Source organism: Ranitomeya variabilis, chromosome 2 (genome assembly GCF_051348905.1).
Source record: "Ranitomeya variabilis isolate aRanVar5 chromosome 2, aRanVar5.hap1, whole genome shotgun sequence".
Classification (NCBI taxonomy): domain Eukaryota; kingdom Metazoa; phylum Chordata; class Amphibia; order Anura; family Dendrobatidae; genus Ranitomeya; species Ranitomeya variabilis.
The window spans coordinates 124,568,106-124,583,287 of record NC_135233.1 but is presented as its reverse complement, the minus strand read 5'-3'; positions in this window follow the sequence as shown (position 1 = coordinate 124,583,287).

Genomic DNA, 15,182 nt, shown 5'->3' with positions numbered 1-15,182 from the left:
TTTACCAGTGTGAGGAGTGGCCTACTAGATAGGACCACCCCCCCTGGTGGCCAGAGTGTGAAGTGTAGTGAGGTGTTACCTGGTCAGAGAAACTCCTTTAGTGCAATCAGACGTACCATAGCTCCCCATAGTGGCGGAGCCACAGTACTGCAACGACCAGGACTCTGGGGCGCTGCAGTTTTGTGTGGCGACATGCGTGTAGCAACTTTGTGTGTGTCGAGTTGCATGTGACAGCTTAGTGTAGCAAGTTGTGTGCAGCAAGTTTTGCGCATGGCGAGTTTTGCGCGTGGTGAGTTTTATGTGTGGTGCATTTTGAGTATGTGCAAGTTTGGCGTGAGGCAACTTTTGCATGTGTTGCAACTTTTGTGCATGTGGCAATTTTTCCGTGTGTGCAAGTTTTGCGTGTGGTGAGTTTTCCATGAGGTGAGTTTTGCACGTGTGGCTAGTTTTGCATGAGCCTAGTTTTGCATGTGGCGAGTTTTGCATGTGGCGAATTTTGCGGGTGGCGAGTTTTGAGCAGTGACTTTTGCGTATCGACTTTTATGTGGCGAGGTTGGTGTATGTGTGGTGAAATGTGTGCTGAGGGTGGTATATGTGTTCAAGCATGTGGTAGTGTGTGGCGCATTTTGTGTGTGTTCATATCCCCGTGTGTGGTGAGTATCCCATGTCAGGGGCCCCTCCTTAGTAACTGTATGATATATACTCTTTGGCGCCATCACTCTCATTTTTTAAGTCCCCCTTGTTCACATCTGGCCGCTGTCAATTTGCCTCCAACACTTTTCCTTTCACTTTTTCCCCATTATATAGATAGGGGCAAAATTGTTTGGTGAATTGGAAAGCGCGGGGTTAAAATTTCGCCTCACAACATAGCCTATGACATTCTCGGGGTCCAGACGTGTGACTGTGCAAAATTTTGTGCCTGTAGCTGCGACGGTGCACATGCCAATCCCGGACATACACACACACACACGCGCACACACACACACATTCAGCTTTATTTATTAGATTGATACAGGAAAGATATATATCTTGGTACCGTGTTAGCCAGTAGATAGAAAAATATTTAGAATTGAGAGTCCTCAGTGGTTGATACCTTTTAATGGCTAACTAAGCTAAACTTGCCCCTCAGACCATGTGGGGTCATCACAACAGAACCAGACCCCAATCAGAGGACAATAAAACATTCCTTATCTAAGAACTGGCCCAATATTTAAGGACATAACTGTTTATCACTCATGGTAATTCTGCTTCATGTCACCTGTCTTATCCATGTTTTTTTTTCTGTACTATGTTGTGCATAAATATGTGATTCTTCAGAATTTCTTTTAGTCTTTGCCTGGTGAAGAGACCTGTGTAGTCTCGAAAGCTTGCAATTTGTTACCATCTTTTTAGTTAGCCATAAAAAGGTATCAACCACTGAGGACTCTCAATTCTAAATATTATTCTATATTAGATTGAACATTTTAGGAGCCATTCTTGCATTTTTTTGCATACTTATTGCATAGTATATACGCCATTTGTATTTAGATGCTTTGGGGGACTATTGGTGTGAGTTATCATTGCCCCTACAATAGGGCATGGTTTCTGTATAGGTATCTTCTTTGTATTTTTAATGTTTTTAATGTTCTTTGTGCTGTGTGTTATTTCTACCAATAAAGCATTGAATCTTTTATATATTGTGAGGTGTTCCAATCTGTATGGGCATGATCTTTTCTTGGTTTTTGTTATGTCCTTTTCCAAGCCCATGGTGAACTCTCCTGTTTGAATTGATATGCTGTGCCCTCCTTTTTCTTTATCCAATCCTGTATCCTTGTCCACTGGTACCAGAGTGGCCAGATGTCTGAACCTTGACCCCTGGTCCCGGAGCGCCAGTGTCTAAACCTCATCCCCAGCTCCCGGAGCGGGCTCTTCCTGAACATTGCCCCCTGGTTCTGGAGAGGACAGTGCCTGAACATTGTCCCCTTGTCTGTTATGATCCTTAGTGGTTGAGGATCACAAATTACTCCAGCTAAGTAACAACATAGGACAAGCTCTAGGGAGGTGGCAAACTGGACTGACCGCAAATCTGAACCTATCCAAACACACTAGAAGTAGCCGGTGAACGTGCCTAAAAATCCTAGACGTCCCGAGCCAGCCTGAGGAACTAACTACCCCTAGAGAGAAAGAAAAGACCTCTCTTGCCTCCAGAGAAATAATCCCCAAAGATATAGAAGCTCCCAACAGATAATAACGGTGAGGTAAGAGGAAGGCACATACACAGGGGTGAAAGCAGATTCAGCAAATGAGGCCCACTAATACTAGATAGCAGAACATAGAAAAGGGAATCTATGCGGTCAGTAAAAAACCCTTACAAAATATCCACTCTGAGATTTCAAGAACCCCCACACCAACTAACGGTGTGGGGGGAGAAACTCAGTCCCCTAGAGCAACCAGCAAGCGAGGAAATCACATTTTAGCGAGCTGGACTAAAAACATAATGAACACTGATAATCAAAAAATGATCAAACAAAACCTTAGCTTGACTTGGAGAGACTGGGAGCAAGGTAGACACAAGGAATCTGAAGAGCACTGAATACATTGATAGCAGGCAAGGAACTGAGTCTCCAGGTGAGCTAAATAGGAAACCAACCAAGGATAACGAACCAGCTGATGCAGCCAACCTGCAGAAAGACAACACTACACAGTACCGCTTGTGACCACTAGAGGGAGCCCAAAAATAGAATTCACAACAGTACCCCCCCCTGAGGAGGGGTCACCGAACCCTCATCAAGACCCCCAGGGCGATCAGGATGAGCCGCGTGGAAGGCACGAACCAAATCGGCCGCATGAACATCAGAGGCGACAACCCAGGAATTATCCTCCTGACCATAGCCCTTCCACTTAACCAAATACTGAAGCCTCCGTCTAGAGATACGAGAATCTAAAATCTTCTCCACCACGTACTCCAATTCGCCCTCGACCAGCACCGGAGCAGGAGGCTCAACAGAAGGAACCACAGGTACCACATACCTCCGCAACAAAGACCTATGGAACACATTATGAATGGCAAACGATGCTGGGAGATCCAAACGAAAAGACACCGGGTTAAGGATTTACAAGATCTTATAAGGACCGATGAAGCGAGGCTTGAATTTAGGAGAGGAGACTTTCATAGGAACATACCGAGAAGACAGCCACACCAAATCCCCAACACGAAGTCGGGGACCGTTGGCAAAGCGCTGAGCCTTCTCCTGTGACAACCTCAAATTGTCCACCACATGGTTCCAAATCTGCTGCAACCTATCCACCACAGAATCCACCCCAGGACAGTCAGAAGGCTCAACCTGACCCGAGGAAAAACGAGGATGGAAACCAGAATTGCAGAAAAAAAGCGAAACCAAAGTAGCAGAACTAGCCCGATTATTAAGGGCAAACTCGGCCAATGGCAAAAAAGTCACCCAATCATCCTGATCAGCAGAAACAAAACATCTCAAATAAGTTTCTAACGTCTGATTAGTTCGCTCGGTTTGGCCATTAGTCTGAGGATGGAAGGCCGACGAAAAAGACAAATCAATGCCCATCTTAGCACAAAAAGTCCGCCAAAACCTGGACACAAACTGGGATCCTCTATCAGACACAATATTCTCAGGAATGCTTTGCAAGCGAACCACATTCTGAAAAAATAGAGGAACCAAATCGGAGGAAGAAGGCAACTTAGGCAAGGGCACCAAATGGACCATCTTGGAAAAACGATCACACACCACCCAGATGACCGACATTCTCTGAGAGACTGGAAGATCCGAAATAAAATCCATGGAAATGTGCGTCCAAGGCCTTTTCGGAACAGGCAAAGGCAAAAGCAAACCGCTGGCACGAGAACAGCAAGGCTTAGCCCGAGCACAAATGCCACAAGACTGCACAAAGGAACGCACATCCCGCGACAAGGAAGGCCACCAGAAGGACCTAGCCACCAAATCTCTGGTACCAAAAATCCCAGGATGACCCGCCAACACCGAAGAATGAACCTCGGAAATAACTCTGCTGGTCCATCTATCCGGGACAAACAGTCTCTCTGGTGGACAACGGTCAGGTCTATCCGCCTGAAATTTCTGCAGCACTCGTCGCAAATCTGGGGAAATGGCAGACAAAATCACTCCCTCTCTGAGAATACCAGCCGGCTCAGAAACTCCCGGAGAGTCAGGCACAAAACTACTAGAAAGTGCATCAGCTTTCACGTTCTTCGAACCAGGCAGGTATGAGACCACGAAGTTGAAACGGGAGAAAAACAACGACCAACGAGCCTGTCTAGGATTCAGGCGCTTGGCAGATTCAAGGTAAATCAGATTTTTGTGATCAGTCAAGACCACCACACGATGTTTAGCTCCTTCGAGCCAATGTCGCCACTCCTCAAATGCCCACTTCATAGCCAACAACTCCCGATTACCAACATCATAATTCCGCTCGGCAGGCGAAAACTTTCTAGAAAAGAAAGCACATGGCTTCATCACAGAGCCATCAGAGCTTCTCTGCGACAAAACAGCCCCTGCTCCAATCTCAGAAGCATCAACCTCGACCTGGAAGGGGAGAGAGACATCTGGCTGACATAAGACTGGAGCTGAAGAAAACCGGTGCTTCAGCTCCTGAAAGGCCTCCACGGCCGCAGGAGACCAATTAGTCACATCAGAACCCTTCTTGGTCAAATCCGTCAAAGGTTTAACCACGCTAGAAAAATTAGCGATGAAACGACGGTAAAAATTAGCAAAACCCAAGAACTTCTGAAGACTCTTAACAGACGTGGGCTGAGTCCAGTCATGAATAGCCTGGACCTTGACTGGGTCCATCTCCACAGTAGAAGGAGAAAAAATAAAACCCAAAAAGGAGACCTTCTGTACTCCGAAGAGGCATTTTGAGCCCTTCACAAATAAAGCATTAGCACGCAGGACCTGAAACACCATCCTGACCTGCTTCAAATGGGACTCCCAATCATCAGAAAAGACCAAAATGTCATCCAGATAAACAATCATAAATTTATCCAGATATTCTCGGAAGATGTCATGCATGAAGGACTGAAACACAGAAGGAGCATTAGAGAGTCCAAAAGGCATCACTAAGTACTCAAAATGGCCTTCGGGCGTATTAAATGCTGTTTTCCATTCATCTCCCTGCTTAATGCGCACAAGGTTATACGCACCACGGAGATCTATCTTGGTGAACCAACTGGCACCCTTAATCCGAGCAAACAAATCAGACAATAGTGGTAAAGGATAGGGTTGAGCGAAACGGGTCGATCATTTTCAAAAGTCGCCGACTTTTGGCTAAGTCGGCGTCTCATGAAACCCGATCCGACCCCTGTGCTTGTCGGCCATGCGGTACGCGACTTTCGCGCCAAAGTCGCGTTTCAATGACGCGAAAAGCGCCATTTCTCAGCCAATGAAGGTGAACGCAGAGTGTGGGCAGCGTGATGACATAGATCCTGGTCCCCACCATCTTAGAGAAGGGCATTGCAGTGATTGGCTTGCTGTCTGCGGCGTCACAGGGGCTATAAAGGGGCGTTCCCGCCGACCGCCATCTTACTGCTGCTGATCTGAGCTTAGGGAGAGGTTGCTGCCGCTTCGTCAGAAGCAGGGAGAGCGTTAGGCAGGGTCCACTAACCACCAAACCGCTTGTGCTGCAGCGATTTCCACTGTCCAACACCACCTTCGGTGTGCAGGGACTGTGGAAGCTATTTTTTTTTTTTTTTCCCCTCAGCGCTGTAGCTCATTGGGCTGCCCTAGAAGGCTCCGTGATAGCTGTATTGCTGTGTGTACGCCACTGTGGAAACCAACTGCTTTTTTCAAAGCACATATCCTCTTGTTCCTTCCTTTCTGCACAGCTATCTTTTTTGTTTGTCCACACTTTTTATTTAATTTGTGCATCAGTCCACTCCTATTGCTGCCTGCCATACCTGGCTTACATTACTGCAGGGAGATAGTAATTGTAGGACAGTTTTTTTTTTTTTTTTTTTTTTTTTTTGTGGGAGATTAAGATTGGCATTTCTGCTACAGTGCCATCCCTGTGTGTGCCATCTCTCACTGAGTGGGCCATAGAAAGCCTATTTATTTTTTCCGTGATTTGTGTTCTAAAATCTACCTCAACACAAAAACACTACATCAATCAGTGGGAGAAAAATATTGGCCTCAGTCAGGGCTTGTGTGCCACTGCTGTGTGTGCTATCTCTCATTCAGTGGGCTATAGCAAGCCTATTTTTTTTTTTTTTTTTTAATATTATTTGGTTTCTAAAGTCTCCCTGAAAAAAAAAAAAAACCTAAAAAAACAGTGGGAGAGTAATATTGCCCTTTCAGCTTGTGTGCCAGTCTTGACTCCTGGGTGTGCCACCTCTCTCCCTCTCATTCAGTGGGCCATAGAAAGCCTATTTATTTTTTTTTTTTAATATTATTTGGTTTCTAATTCTCCCTGAAAAAAAAAAAAAAACCTAAAAAAACAGTGGGAGAATAATATTGCCCTTTCAGCTTGTGTGCCAGTCTTGACTCCTGGGTGTGCCACCTCTCTCCCTCTCATTCAGCGGGCCATAGAAAGCCTATTTATTTTTTTTTAAAAATATTATTGGGTTTCTAAAGTCTCCCTGAAAAAACAAAAAATACATAAAAAAACAGTGGGAGAGTAATATTGCCCTTTCAGCTTGTGTGCCAGTCTTGACTCCTGGGTGTGCCACCTCTCTCCCTTTCATTCAGTGGGCCATAGAAAGCCTATTTATTTTTTTTTTTAAATATTATTGGGTTTCTAAAGTCTCCCTGAAAAAAAAAAAAAAACCTAAAAAAACAGTGGGAGAGTAATATTGCCCTTTCAGCTTGTGTGCCAGTCTTGACTCCTGGGTGTGCCACCTCTCTCCCTCTCATTCAGTGGGCCATAGAAAGCCTATTTATTTTTTTTTTAAAATATTATTGGGTTTCTAAAGTCTCCCTGAAAAAAAAAAAAAAAACCTAAAAAAACAGTGGGAGAGTAATATTGCCCTTTCAGCTTGTGTGCCAGTCTTGACTCCTGGGTGTGCCACCTCTCTCCCTCTCATTCAGTGGGCCATAGAAAGCCTATTTATTTTTTTTTTTAAATATTATTGGGTTTCTAAAGTCTCCCTGAAAAAACAAAAAATACATAAAAAAACAGTGGGAGAGTAATATTGCCCTTTCAGCTTGTGTGCCAGTCTTGACTCCTGGGTGTGCCACCTCTCTCCCTTTCATTCAGTGGGCCATAGAAAGCCTATTTATTTTTTCCGTGATTTGTGTTCTAAATTCTACCTCAACACAAAAACACTACATCAATCAGTGGGAGAAAAATATTGGCCTCAGTCAGGGCTTGTGTGCCACTGCTGTGTGTGCTATCTCTCATTCAGTGGGCTATAGCAAGCCTATTTTTTTTTTTTTTTTTATATTATTTGGTTTCTAAAGTCTCCCTGAAAAAAAAAAAAAAACCTAAAAAAACAGTGGGAGAGTAATATTGCCCTTTCAGCTTGTGTGCCAGTCTTGACTCCTGGGTGTGCCACCTCTCTCCCTCTCATTCAGTGGGCCATAGAAAGCCTATTTATTTTTTTTTTTAAATATTATTGGGTTTCTAAAGTCTCCCTGAAAAAACAAAAAATACATAAAAAAACAGTGGGAGAGTAATATTGCCCTTTCAGCTTGTGTGCCAGTCTTGACTCCTGGGTGTGCCACCTCTCTCCCTTTCATTCAGTGGGCCATAGAAAGCCTATTTATTTTTTCCGTGATTTGTGTTCTAAATTCTACCTCAACACAAAAACACTACATCAATCAGTGGGAGAAAAATATTGGCCTCAGTCAGGGCTTGTGTGCCACTGCTGTGTGTGCTATCTCTCATTCAGTGGGCTATAGCAAGCCTATTTTTTTTTTTTTTTTTTATATTATTTGGTTTCTAAAGTCTCCCTGAAAAAAAAAAAAAAACCTAAAAAAACAGTGGGAGAGTAATATTGCCCTTTCAGCTTGTGTGCCAGTCTTGACTCCTGGGTGTGCCACCTCTCTCCCTCTCATTCAGTGGGCCATAGAAAGCCTATTTATTTTTTTTTTTAAATATTATTGGGTTTCTAAAGTCTCCCTGAAAAAACAAAAAATACATAAAAAAACAGTGGGAGAGTAATATTGCCCTTTCAGCTTGTGTGCCAGTCTTGACTCCTGGGTGTGCCACCTCTCTCCCTTTCATTCAGTGGGCCATAGAAAGCCTATTTATTTTTTTTTTTAAATATTATTGGGTTTCTAAAGTCTCCCTGAAAAAAAAAAAAAAACCTAAAAAAACAGTGGGAGAGTAATATTGCCCTTTCAGCTTGTGTGCCAGTCTTGACTCCTGGGTGTGCCACCTCTCTCCCTCTCATTCAGTGGGCCATAGAAAGCCTATTTATTTTTTTTTTAAAATATTATTGGGTTTCTAAAGTCTCCCTGAAAAAACAAAAAATACATAAAAAAACAGTGGGAGAGTAATATTGCCCTCTCAGCTTGTGTGCCAGTCTTGACTCCTGGGTGTGCCACCTCTCTCTCTCTAATTGTGGGCCATAGAAAGCCTTTTTTTTTTTTTTTTTTAATATTATTTGGTTTCTAAAGTCTCCCTGAGAAAAAAAAAAAAATAAATTAGGTGGGAGATTAATATTGACATTAGTGCTTGAGTGACAGTCCTGCGTGTGTGTCATCTCTGTGATTTTGTGCCACAGAAAACAGAGTGTGTAACATTGTGCCTGATTTTCCTTGTGGTCTCACCAACCTGTTAAGGGATATTGAAATCATACTGAAGTTATAGCTCACCGTGTAAGTTGTTTGACAGCAACAAATAAAGTTACTTTGGTTAAGATTTTAAAACAATGAGGAAGTCTGGTGCAAGAGGTCGTCGTGGGCGTTCATTGTCAGCTGGTAATGATGGTAGTGGTAGAGGAGCATCAGGTGGTCGTGGGGATAAAAATATTCCACCTAAGTCTGGAGCTGTGGAGCCAGTTTCGTCGTCAGGCTACACAAGGCCTCGAACGCTCTCTTTTCTGGGAGTAGGAAAACCGCTTTTAAAGGCGGAGCAGCAACAGCAAGTTTTGGCTTACATTGCAGACTCAGCCTCTAGCTCTTTTGCCTCCTCTTCCGAAACTGGTAAATGTAAAAGCAGCGCGTCGCTTGTGGATGTTCACGGTCAGGGACAAGTCGCTTCCTTGTCCTCCTCAGCAAAAACTACAACAAGAGAGAAGGATGCAGCAGGCGACACAACGGGTCACTCCATGGAGCTCTTTACACATACCGTCCCTGGCTTAGAAAGTGAAACATTTAACAGGCCATGCCCATTACAAGTATATTCTGACATGGAGTGCACTGATGCACAGCCACAGCCAGAGTACTATGCTGCTCCTTTGACTCAGACCACCACATTGCCCTCTCAGGGTACAGATCCACAATCAGACCCTGATGAGACTATGTTGCCCCGCCACGAACGCTATACCACCGACCGACACAGTGACACAGACGAAGTTGCACACGAGCTCGAAGAGGAGGTAATAGATGACCCAGTTATTGACCCCGATTGGCAGCCATTGGGGGAACAGGGTGCAGGCGGCAGTAGTTCAGAAGCGGAGGTGGAGGAGGGGCCGCAGCAGGCATCAACATCGCAACAGGTTACATCTGCCGGGCCCGTATCTGGCCCAAAACGCGTGTCAAAGCCAAAACCTGTTGGAGCACAGCGTTGCCATCCGGTTAAAGCTCAGTCTGCAATCCCTGAAAAGGGATCCGAGTCTAGGAAGAGTGCAGTCTGGCATTTTTTTAAACAACATCCAACTGATCAGCGCAAAGTCATCTGTCAAAAATGTTCAACTAGCTTAAGCAGAGGTCAGAATCTGAAAAGTCTAAATACTAGTTGCATGCATAGACACTTAACCACCATGCATTTTCAAGCCTGGACTAACTACCAAACGTCCCTCAAGGTTGTAGCACCCTCGGCCAATGAAGCTAGTCAGCAACGCAACATCCCTTCCGTCACTGTAAGGCCACCATTTTCCGCACCACAGGCAGTATCTGTGCAGGTTTCTTTGCCAGCCAAAAGCAGTCAGGGTCAGGGAATCACCAGTTTTGTAGGAGGAAATATTGCATCTAGGGCACCGGCGGAAACAATACCGTCTCCAACCGTCTCTCAGTCTGCCATGTACACCGGCACACCCGAAAGTTCCACGATCTCCAGCTCTCCAGTCCAGCTCACCCTACATGAGACTCTGGTTAGAAAAAGGAAGTACTTATCCTCGCATCCGCGTACACAGGGTTTTAACGCCCACATAGCTAGACTAATCTCGTTAGAGATGATGCCCTACCGGTTAGTTGAAAGCGAAGCTTTCAAAGCCCTGATGGAGTACGCTGAACCACGATACGAGCTACCCAGTCGACACTTTTTTTCCAGAAAAGCCATCCCAGCCCTGCACCAGCATGTTAAACAGCGCATCGTCCATGCACTCAGGCAATCTGTGAGTACAAAGGTGCACCTGACTACAGATGCATGGACCAGTAGGCATGGCCAGGGACGTTATGTGTCCATCACGGCACACTGGGTGAATGTGGTGGATGCAGGGTCCACAGGCGACATCAATTTAGGGACAGTTGTGCCTAGCCCACGGTCTAGGAAACAGTTGGCTGTAGGCGTTCGCACCCCCTCCTCCTCCTCCTCCTCGTCCTCCTGCAGAAGCTACAGCTCTTCCACAGAACGCAGTCTGCCAACCACTCCATCGGCAGATGACACTGTTGCACACCAGTTGTCCCATTATGGGCCAGCTACTGCCAAGCGTCAGCAGGCTGTATTGGCTATGAAGTGCTTGGGCGACAATAGACACACCGCGGAAGTTCTGTCCGAGTTCTTGCAACAAGAAACGCAGTCGTGGCTGGGCACAGTAGATCTTGAGGCAGGCAAGGTAGTGAGTGATAACGGAAGGAATTTCATGGCTGCCATCTCCCTTTCCCAACTGAAACACATTCCTTGCCTGGCTCACACCTTAAACCTGGTGGTGCAGTGCTTATTGAAAACTTATCCTGGGTTCTCCGACCTGCTCCTCAAAGTGCGTGCACTTTGCTCACATATCCGACGTTCGCCTGTACACGCCAGCCGTATGCAGACCTATCAGCGGTCTTTGAACCTTCCCCAGCATCGCCTAATCATAGACGTTGCAACAAGGTGGAACTCAACACTGCACATGCTTCAGAGACTGTGCGAACAGAGGCGTGCTGTTATTTATTTGTGGGAGGATACACGGGCAGGCAGTAGGATGGCAGACATGGAGTTGTCAGGTGTGCAGTGGTCTAAGATACAAGACATGTGTCAAGTCCTTCAGTGCTTTGAGGAATGCACACGGCTGGTTAGTGCAGACAACGCCGTAATAAGCATGAGCATCCCCCTAATGCGTCTGCTGATGCAAAGTTTGACGCACATAAAGGAGCAGGCGTCTGCACCAGAGGAAGAGGAAAGCCTTGATGACAGTCAGCCATTGTCTGGTCAGGGCAGTGTACAGGACGAGGTAGCGGGCGAAGAGGAGGTGGAGGACGAGGAGGATGATGGGGATGAGTATATTTTTAATGCCGAACCTTTCCCGGGGGCACAGGAATTTGGTTGCGTGTCACGGCCGGGTTCTGGTTTTTTGAGGGACACAAGTGACGTAGATTTGCCTGCAACTGCCCCTCAACCAATCACAACCGGAGATTTGACAACTGGAACTTTGGCCCACATGGCGGATTATGCCTTACGTATCCTAAAAAGGGACACACGCATTACGAAAATGATGAACGATGACGATTACTGGTTGGCCTGCCTCCTTGATCCACGCTATAAAGGCAAATTGCAAAATATTATGCCACATGAGAACTTGGAACTAATATTAGCAACCAAACAATCAACTCTTGTTGACCGTTTGCTTCAGGCATTCCCAGCACACAGCGCACGTGATCGTTCTCACACGAGCTCCAGGGGGCAGCAGACTAGGAGTGTTAGGGGTGCACACATCAGAAGTGGCATTGGACAGAGGGGTTTTCTGACCAGGTTGTGGAGTGATTTTGCTATGACCGCAGACAGGACAGGTACTGCTGCATCAATTGAAAGTGACAGGAGACAACATTTGTCCAGTATGGTTACTAACTATTTTTCATCCCTTATCGATGTTCTCCCTCAACCGTCATTCCCATTTGATTACTGGGCCTCCAAATTAGACACCTGGCCAGAATTGGCAGAATATGCATTGCAGGAGCTTGCTTGCCCGGCAGCAAGTGTCCTATCAGAAAGAGTATTCAGTGCTGCAGGTTCAATATTAACCGAAAAAAGGACTCGTCTGGCTACCCAAAATGTTGACGATCTAACATTCATTAAAATGAACCACAACTGGATTTCGAAATCTTTTGCCCCACCTTGCCCGGCCGACACCTAGCTTTCCTATGAAAAGCTCTTGCCTGTGAATTACTTTTCTAATGTCTAATTTGCTGCAGCTGATTGTACAGCATACGACATGTTTACACCTCCCTAAATGGCAAAACTCCCCACACGGGGCCGTGGTATCGCGACTTGGCGCAAGCACCCGTGAGACTGCTGTTTGTCTGAAGAGGTGGGTGTGCTCGCTTTTGGTTGACGGCATTGCTACTGGGTCCCTCATAGTACAATGTAGTGTCTCTGGCGGTGGTGGTGCGCACCCAACGTCAGACACACCGTTGTAACATGAGGGGCCCTGGGGCGGTCCCGCCGGCCTCAAGAGAGTTCCCCCCTACCCCAGCTCAAAATGTGCTCTACCACGTGCAAAATTATGTCGCACAGCTCCACCAATCTTTAGTCTATTCGCTGACATCATTCAATGTCTGGCACTGACAATACAAATTTGTAGACATCTATGATGCAACTTAAAGTAGTCTGTGTCTGTGTCCTATATTGGCACCATTAAATAGTTACTGCCAAATTACTATGTCAGAAACTCAGTAGATGAGCCCACCCCTGTACCTAAGTATGCCACCTTTTTTTTTTGTTTTGGTTGTTTTGCGAGACATTAACATCTATTTATATTTTGGGAGTACTGGGACAGACACTCCTTGCACTACTCCTCCACTCACCACCAAGCTGCCTGTGTATCCATGTAACCGCTGTAAAACTGCCATGAGCCTATTGTTTGTTATTTTAGGCCTTTGATAGCCTGTCTGCGGCCCCTACTTGCAATACTCCTCCACTGACCACCAAGCTGCCTGCCCGTGTATCCATGTAACCGCTGTGAAACTGCCATGAGCCTATTGTTTGTTATGTTAGGCCTTTGATAGCCTGTCTGCGGTCCCTACTTTAAATACTCCTCCACTGACCAGACCACTGCTGCCCGTGTACCCCTGGAACCAATTATAAAGTGCCTACAGCCAGCCCATTTTCTTATGTTAGGCCTTTGAAGCCTGTCTGCGGTCCCTACTTTAAATACTCCTCCACTGACCACCAAGCTGCCTGCCCGTGTATCCATGTAACCGCTGTAAAACTGCCATGAGCCTATTGTTTGTTATTTTAGGCCTTTGATAGCCTGTCTGCGGCCCCTACTTGCAATACTCCTCCACTGACCACAATGCTGCCTGGAGTGCCTGCCTGTGTATCCATGTAACCGATGTAAAACTGCCATGACTGCCTACTGTTTGTTATTTTAGGCCTTTGATAGCCTGTCTGCAGCCCCTACTTGCAATACTCCTCCACTGACCACCAAGCTGCCTGCCCGTGTATCCATGTAACCGCTGTGAAACTGCCATGAGCCTATTGTTTGTTATGTTAGGCCTTTGATAGCCTGTCTGCGGTCCCTACTTTAAATACTCCTCCACTGACCAGACCACTGCTGCCCGTGTACCCCTGGAACCAATTATAAAGTGCCTACAGCCAGCCCATTTTCTTATGTTAGGCCTTTGAAGCCTGTCTGCGGTCCCTACTTTAAATACTCCTCCACTGACCACCAAGCTGCCTGCCCGTGTATCCATGTAACCGCTGTAAAACTGCCATGAGCCTATTGTTTGTTATTTTAGGCCTTTGATAGCCTGTCTGCGGCCCCTACTTGCAATACTCCTCCACTGACCACAATGCTGCCTGGAGTGCCTGCCTGTGTATCCATGTAACCGATGTAAAACTGCCATGACTGCCTACTGTTTGTTATTTTAGGCCTTTGATAGCCTGTCTGCAGCCCCTACTTGCAATACTCCTCCACTGACCACACCAATGCTGCCCGTGTACCCCTGGAACCTATTTAAAAGTTCATAGAGCCTAGTTATATATTTTATTTACTATTAATAAGGCCATGATGGACTACGCTGTACCACGCTACAAGCTAACCAGTCGACACTTCTTTTGCGAGAAAAGCCATCCCAACCCTCCACCAGCATGTAGAAGACCGCATTGTCCATGCACTCTGGCAATCTGTGAGTACAAAGGTGCACCTGACAACAGACGCATGGACCTGTAGGCATGGCCACGGAAGATTACGTGTCCATTACGGCGCAATGGGTTAATGTGGTGGATGCATGGTCCACAGGGGACAGCCTACTAAGTCTGTCTGCAGTCCCTAATTCAAATTGTCCTCCACTGTCTAAATCGGAACTTCCACCTTCTGGCTTTCGGCCTATAGTATCAGAAATTAAACTGCATTTGGCCTTCAACTTTGGTTAGGGCCTACTAACGGCTTCTGCCCCTCCCTGGTGTTGCCCTCAACTAAATAAAGCTGAGCTTCAACCTTCCGGCTCTCATTATGTGGTTTAAAAAAAAAAAATGGTGGTTAGGGCCTACTAACGGCTTCTGCCCCTCCCTGGTGTTGCCCTCAACTAAATAAAGCTGAGCTTCAACCTTCTGCTCCAAATTACCATTTTAAAAAATGCAATAGGCTTTTCCGGCCTACTAAAGGTGTCTGCCCCTCCCTGGTGTTGTCCTCAACTGAACAAAGCTGAGCTTCAACCTTCCGGCTCTCATTATGTGGTTTTAAAAAAAAAATGGTGGTTAGGGCCTACTAACGGCTTCTGCCCCTCCCTGGTGTTGCCCTCAACTAAATAAAGCTGAGCTTCAACCTTCTGCTCCAAATTACCATTTTAAAAAATGCAATAGGCTTTTCAGGCCTACTAAAGGTGTCTGTCTGTGTGCCCCTCCCTGGTGTTGTCCTCAACTAAATAAAGCTGAGCTTCAACCTTCCGGCTCTCATTATGTGGTTTAAAAAA